The 6,000-nt window shown below is 49.7% G+C and overlaps 1 protein-coding gene across 10 annotated transcripts in view; it reads right to left on the bottom strand.

The window, feature by feature from the left end:
• TEAD1 (TEA domain transcription factor 1) overlaps positions 1 to 1,346 on the bottom strand; it is a 255,127-nt gene extending 253,781 nt beyond the window's left edge. For 4 of the 10 annotated variants that reach the window (XM_073882905.1, XM_073882898.1, XM_073882899.1 and 1 more), the window contains exon 1: positions 946 to 1,076. The gene's annotated coding sequence lies outside the window, so the exon portion shown is untranslated. Of the gene's footprint in view, positions 1 to 193; positions 544 to 945 lie in introns of those variants that run through there. The other 6 variants (XM_073882901.1, XM_073882902.1, XM_073882904.1 and 3 more) reach the window with 6 other exon arrangements.
• Between the last annotated feature and the right edge of the window lie 4,654 nt (positions 1,347 to 6,000).

Consider the following 6,000-nt stretch of genomic DNA (forward strand, 5'->3'; position numbering starts at 1 on the left):
ATATATACACACACACAAATGCATTTTAGAAAAAAGAAACTCATGGAAGTTGAACTTTCTTGAAAGCGGGCCTCTGGACTTTTGAAAACAGTGTTGCTGCTATGAACAAAGACTAGAAGTACACCCTGATTTTCTCCTCTCCTGGGGATCATTTCTCTTCCAATAAACAAACAAATCCCCCAGTATTTCCTACCGAAGGGAAGTTTTCCAGGGAGAGTCTCCTCCAGGGTTTGGTGGTAACCGCGACTCAGTCTTTTTTGGACACAATGTTTCTGCTGACTCCTGAAAATTTTCCACTTGAATGTGCAATGAAGCGGCGGCGGCGGCGGCAGCAACAGTCCTGGAGAAGCGGCAAAGGCGACCGTGCCTTCTTTCATCTTTGAGAAGGAGCGGACCCCCGCGGGTAGCACGAGTCGGCGCGGACCCCGGGCCGGCCTCGGGGGGCCCCGGCGCCTGGAGTGGGGGGGCCGGTAGGGGCGGGGGGGGGGCGGCCGGCTCCGGGCACCGAGGCGGCGCCGGCGGCTCTCCCCGCCCGCGCCCGCTCCGAACTTCTGACTTCCCCGAGCAAACCGTAAAAACTGCCCGAGGGTGTGAGGGTGTGTGCGTGTGCGCGCGTGCGGGCGGGCGGGCAGGCGAGGGGGGCGCGGGGGGCGCGGCGCGGCCGGCCGGGCGCCTCCAGGGCCGCCGCCGGGGGCCGCCTGTTGCCGCGCGGGCTCCTCAGCGCGCGGCCCAACTTGGCGTCCCGGCAACTCGCGCGGCGGCGCCTGGCCGCTCACCTTGAAGGGGCGCGGGGGCCCCGGCCCCGGCCCTCCGCGTGCCCGCCCGCCGCACACAAAGCGGAGCCCGCAGAGAAAGAGCGGCCCGAGCCGAACGCGCCGCCGGCCCCCAGCCCCCGGCGCCCCGTGCGCCGCCCGCACCCAGCATCAGCCCCGCGCGCCAACTTACCTCGGCGAAGGGAGCCGCCGCAGCGCCCGGCGAGTCCGAGGCAAACTTCGGCGCCGCTTCCCCCGCCCGCAGCTCGGTGCCCGGCTCCCTCCCCGGCTCCCGGTCCCCGGGCCGGGCCACCCCACCCCTGCCTAGCACCGCTCCTGCCCCGGGGCCGGCTGGGCGCACTGGGCTGCTGCCCGCGGCTCCGGGAAAAGGCGGACGGGGTGGGGGGGCTTCACTGCATGGCCTGTCCCCGGACGCGGCCGCCCCGGGCCCGGGCCCCGCCGCGCGGACTGGCCCGCAGGGTGGAAGCGAGTCTGCAAAGTGCTTGGTGGGCGCCCGCGGCGGGCGGCGGGGCCGCGGCGGCGGCTGCAGAGGCTCGGCTCGGCTCGGGCGGCGCGGCGCGGCGCGAGCGATGCTAAGAATGTTCGGAATGAGGACAGGAATGAAATGAACGCCAGGACCGAACTCGCTCCGGAGGGGTGGGGCCTCGGTGACGTCATGCGGCCTGCCGCCCGGGGCCGGGGGCGGGGCCTGCTGCCGCCGGTGACGTCATGGGGATTCGGGGCGGGCCCGGCTCGGCCGACTCGCCGTTGGGGCGCGGGCTCCCCCCGCAGGGGCGGCGGGGCGGAGTCTAGCGCCCACGGGGGAGCGGGGCGCGCGCGGGAGCCGCCCTACCCCCCCCAACCCCCCCCCCCGCCTCCCGGCGCGGGCTCGGGCTTTGTCCCGAGTAGGGCGGGGCGGCGGGCGGCTCCGAGGTGCTTGCGTCCGCGCGGAGAACTCTGGAAGCCTGGGTTCCCTCCTCCGGGGCAGGCGCCGAGGCCAGAGCGGCGCGCCCCGCGCCCTCCCTGCCTCAGTTTCCCTCATCCGGGATGCGGAAGCTCGGCCGACCGCTTAGAGCGCTCCCGGACTCGCGGAAGTCGGCAAGTTCGGGGAAGAGAAGTTTTTTTTCTGGAAATTCAAGTGGTGGTTCTCCAGCGCCGTGGAAGCCTTCCCGGGGCCGATTCCCAGCCTGCCATTTCTTCCCCTCTTCCACTTTATAAAAGTTCGCGGCGCTCATTCAAGTCGAAGTCGGCCCTTTTGTTGGGAAGGGAAACCTTTAACATAGCAGAGAAAGCATAATTACAGAGTTCATAATAATCCTGCCCTGCTAGCACGGTCTTCTCCAACTTGCTCTAGAAATTAAGTTCACTCATCCGTGTGGTTTGTACTTTTCGAAAGTAATGGGTTAGGTAAAAACTCCCCGAATTTTAAAATGCTACATCCGGCAACTTCAGACCACTCCTTTTGTGTGTGTGGATAAACTTCTCTTCCATTATAAAAGAATAACTTTAACGCCACCTTTGAAGGCGCAAAAGTGACATAGTAGACTCATTAGGTAAATCAGAATACAGCAGGGTAAAGTCAGCCCTCTGTGGCAGAACTTGTCAAAAGTGTACGGTAACTGTCATGTGCAGTTTCACGGAGATCAAAAGTAGCAAAGGAATTCCTGTACTGTTGACCTCTTTCCTTCTAGGCACTTTGCTCTCCTTTCCAATTGGAGCCCCAAGATAAATAATGGCTCCTATTTTATGTGTCCCTAAACCCCCTAACTATGGATAATTGAGGGTAGCAGAATGTGACTTCCTATGGCACATTTTGTACAAAACATAACTTTTACTAATGTTTTTTAATTGGAATTTTTGTGATAATTGAAGATGCACATGTAAAAAATAATAGTACAAAGAAGTCTTTTGTTCACTTTGCCCAGTTCTTCCCAATGGTAAAGTCCTCCAAAACTATAATATAGCACAATCGGGATATTGACATTGATGCAGTCCACCCATCTTATTGACATTTCCCCAGTCTTAATTGTACTCATTTGTGTGTACCTGTATTTCTATACAATTTTCTCATGCATGTAGGTATCCACCACCACAGGTAGATACTAATGCATTTTATCTGTAGTTTGCATGCAATAATAAGGTGATACAATGAGGTTAACTAGCCACCTTCGCATTGGTTTTTGGAAAATATGTTAGAAAAACATAATTAATTTGGCATTAAAACTGAACGAGGCATATCCCTCTCCAAATATCATCTTCTAAAAGCACCAGAGTCTGATGGCAGTGCAAGCCAGACAGTAGGGTTGCTAAACCACAGTTTGTTGGCCCAGTGCACCTGAACATTTTTCAGACTCCTGCTCTCATCTCACGGCCACCTGGCAATATAAAATATCCCATTTCTTACTGAATTGAGGAAAAATACCTTGGCCTGGGATTCAGAGCTCTTCATGACCAGTATTTTCTCCAACTTCTCCCATTTACATGGATGTTTCTTGAGACTTATCTTAAAAACCTCTTCTAAAAACACTACTCAACTAGATATTTCCTCCTTAGGACCCTCAAAATGCCTTGCTCCAGGCACACTATTGTATTCTGTAGTTACTGGTGTGCTGGGATGCCCCCATATCTGAGCCCAAGTGGACTGGGTCTCATTTAGCTAAGTGTACACCACCCAGGACCTACACATAAATGGGAATAACTTTTGTGGTCTCTCCACTCTCTTCATCTGCCCACTGGACAGTGCATAGGACTTATGGATGTCAGGGCCCAGCAGCTGTTCACCCCCAGCATCCGAGGGCATGAACAGTAGCTGCCATCTGCTAAAATGACAGCAACTAGCATGTACTGCTCCCACACCCAGCACTTGGCACTTTGCACTTGCCATTCCAATCCTCATGGCACCTGTACAAGGTAATGATTCCTAGCTCAGTTTATACAGGTGAGGAACTGAGGTATAGGAAGATTATATGACTCACTCAATGATTCACAGTCCAGAGAGAGTAGAGCCAAGACCTGAATTTCCTCTGACTTCAGCCCATGTTCGTAACCACTGACCTCTACTGCCCCCAAAACTATAACAGATCTATAATAAAGCAATTGAATGCCAGGCACTTTTTTAAGTACTTTCCACTCATTACTTCATTTAATCCCCCACCATCACCCTATATGAGGTAGGTACTCATTCTCATCTTCTAGATGAGAAAACTGAGGACAGAGAGGTGAAATAATTTGATCAGGATCATACAGCTAGAAAGTACAGAGTGAGGATTCAAACCCAGACAGTCCAGCTCCATATTTCATGCTCTTAACCTTCCACTTAGCCGCCCAAATGCAGTACTATACTGATAGCAAAAAATCAACCATGTGCAGGGGTGATCTACCCTGAGATGTAACAATTATATGTATCACCTATAATGCAAGAGAGTTTGTTACTTCCAAGTCTTAACCAAGGAAGAACCTAACTTGTAACGCATAAGAGAAACAATGATCCACTTAATGGTAACACATCATTCTGAGATAGAACTCAGTCGGCCTGAAGCTAGGAGAGCTGGCATGTTAGAATTTACCCTAAGGAAGCACCTGGCTCAGGAAGATACTGCTTTGGAAAATAAGTGAAGATGTATTATTAATATTAATGATACAGTTTGTCTCATTTCTAATGAAATGGAGTAACTTACAGGAGTGTAAATTGGTATAACCTCTGGGAAAGTTTAGTATTAACTAATGAAGTCAAAGATATGCATACTCTATGACTCAGAAGTTCTTCTTAGAGGTAGAGCCAAGAGAAATTCAGGTACATGTGCACAAGGACACACATGCAAGAATGTTTATTGGGGCATTTTGTAATAACCCAAACAGGAGGGGCACCTGGATGGCTCAGTTCGTAGAGCATCCGACCCTTGATCTCTGGATTGTGAGTTCAAGCCCCATATTAGATGTAGAGAATACTTAAAAACAATAAAAAATACATAAAAATATTTTTTAAAAATAGAGGTTCACAAAACTTAAAAAAAAAAACACATAACCAAACAAGAAACAATCCACATGTTCACTAATAGCAGAAAAAATAAATGAATTGTGATATAATCATTCAATGGAATAGTATACAGGGTTGACAACAAATGAGATCCATTCAACAACATGGATGAATGCTAAAAATATAATATTGAGTGAAAGAAACATGAAATAAAAGAATCCACATAGCATAATTGTATTTATATGAAGTTCAAAAACAAGCAAAATTTAACAGCATTATTTGAAGTATACTTAGGTATATACTGAAGTGGTAAAACTGGGAAAAAAATAGAAAAACATAAATTACCAATAAATCTGGGATAGTGCTTACCAGCAAGAACCGGGCATTGGAACAAGGGAGAGAAACATGGGATAGGGGGCTTTTGAAATGTGGACAATGTTATATCTGTGTCTGCTTACATGGATGTTTATTATAATGATCCATTAAACTTTGCACAGAAGTCCCCCTTTATCTGAGGGGATGCATTCTAAGACTCCAGTGGATGCCTGAAACTGTGGATAGTGCTGAGCCCTATATATATTATATTTGTTCCTTTGTGTACTTACCTATGATCAAGTTTGGTTTATAAATTAGGCACAATAAGAGATTCACAATAGTAATAAAATAGAACAATTATAACAATACACTGTAATAAAAGTTATGTGAATGTGGTCTCTCTAGCTCTCTAAATATCTAGTACTGCATTCACCCTTCTTCCTGTGATGGTGTAAGAAGGTAGAATACAGCCATGATGAGATGAAGCAAAGTGAATGCCACAGGTATTGGGACACAGTGCTAGGGCTACTGTTGATCTTCTGAATATGGGATTGTCTGCTTCAGGACCACATTTGAACTTGGGTAACTGAACCAGACACAGAAACCGTGGATCGGGTGGGGGTGGTGGGGGAGCTACTGTATTTGTTTTAGATACTCTTTGCTATACATCTGTTGTATTTCACAATTTTTAAGTTAAAAATAAATATTAAAGAGAGCCACTAATATTCCAATGCCTCCCACATGCCCAGGGCTTGAGCTGGTTCTGAATCCTATCCCCCCCCCCGTTTTCATAATCCTTTCAGGGTACACTATTCCCTCTCATCCAGATCACAAACTTCACTCTCTATGGGATCATTTCCATCAGCGTTTAAACAGAGGTCTTCCTCCCATCTTAAAAACAACAAACCCAACCTCATCCGAAGCTTCTGCCTTCTTCTCCCTTTCTCAACAGAACTT

This window comes from Callorhinus ursinus, unplaced genomic scaffold, assembly GCF_003265705.2.
Source record: "Callorhinus ursinus isolate GAN/ISIS: 27379988/994484 unplaced genomic scaffold, GSC_fseal_2.0 scaffold49, whole genome shotgun sequence".
Taxonomy (NCBI): domain Eukaryota; kingdom Metazoa; phylum Chordata; class Mammalia; order Carnivora; family Otariidae; genus Callorhinus; species Callorhinus ursinus.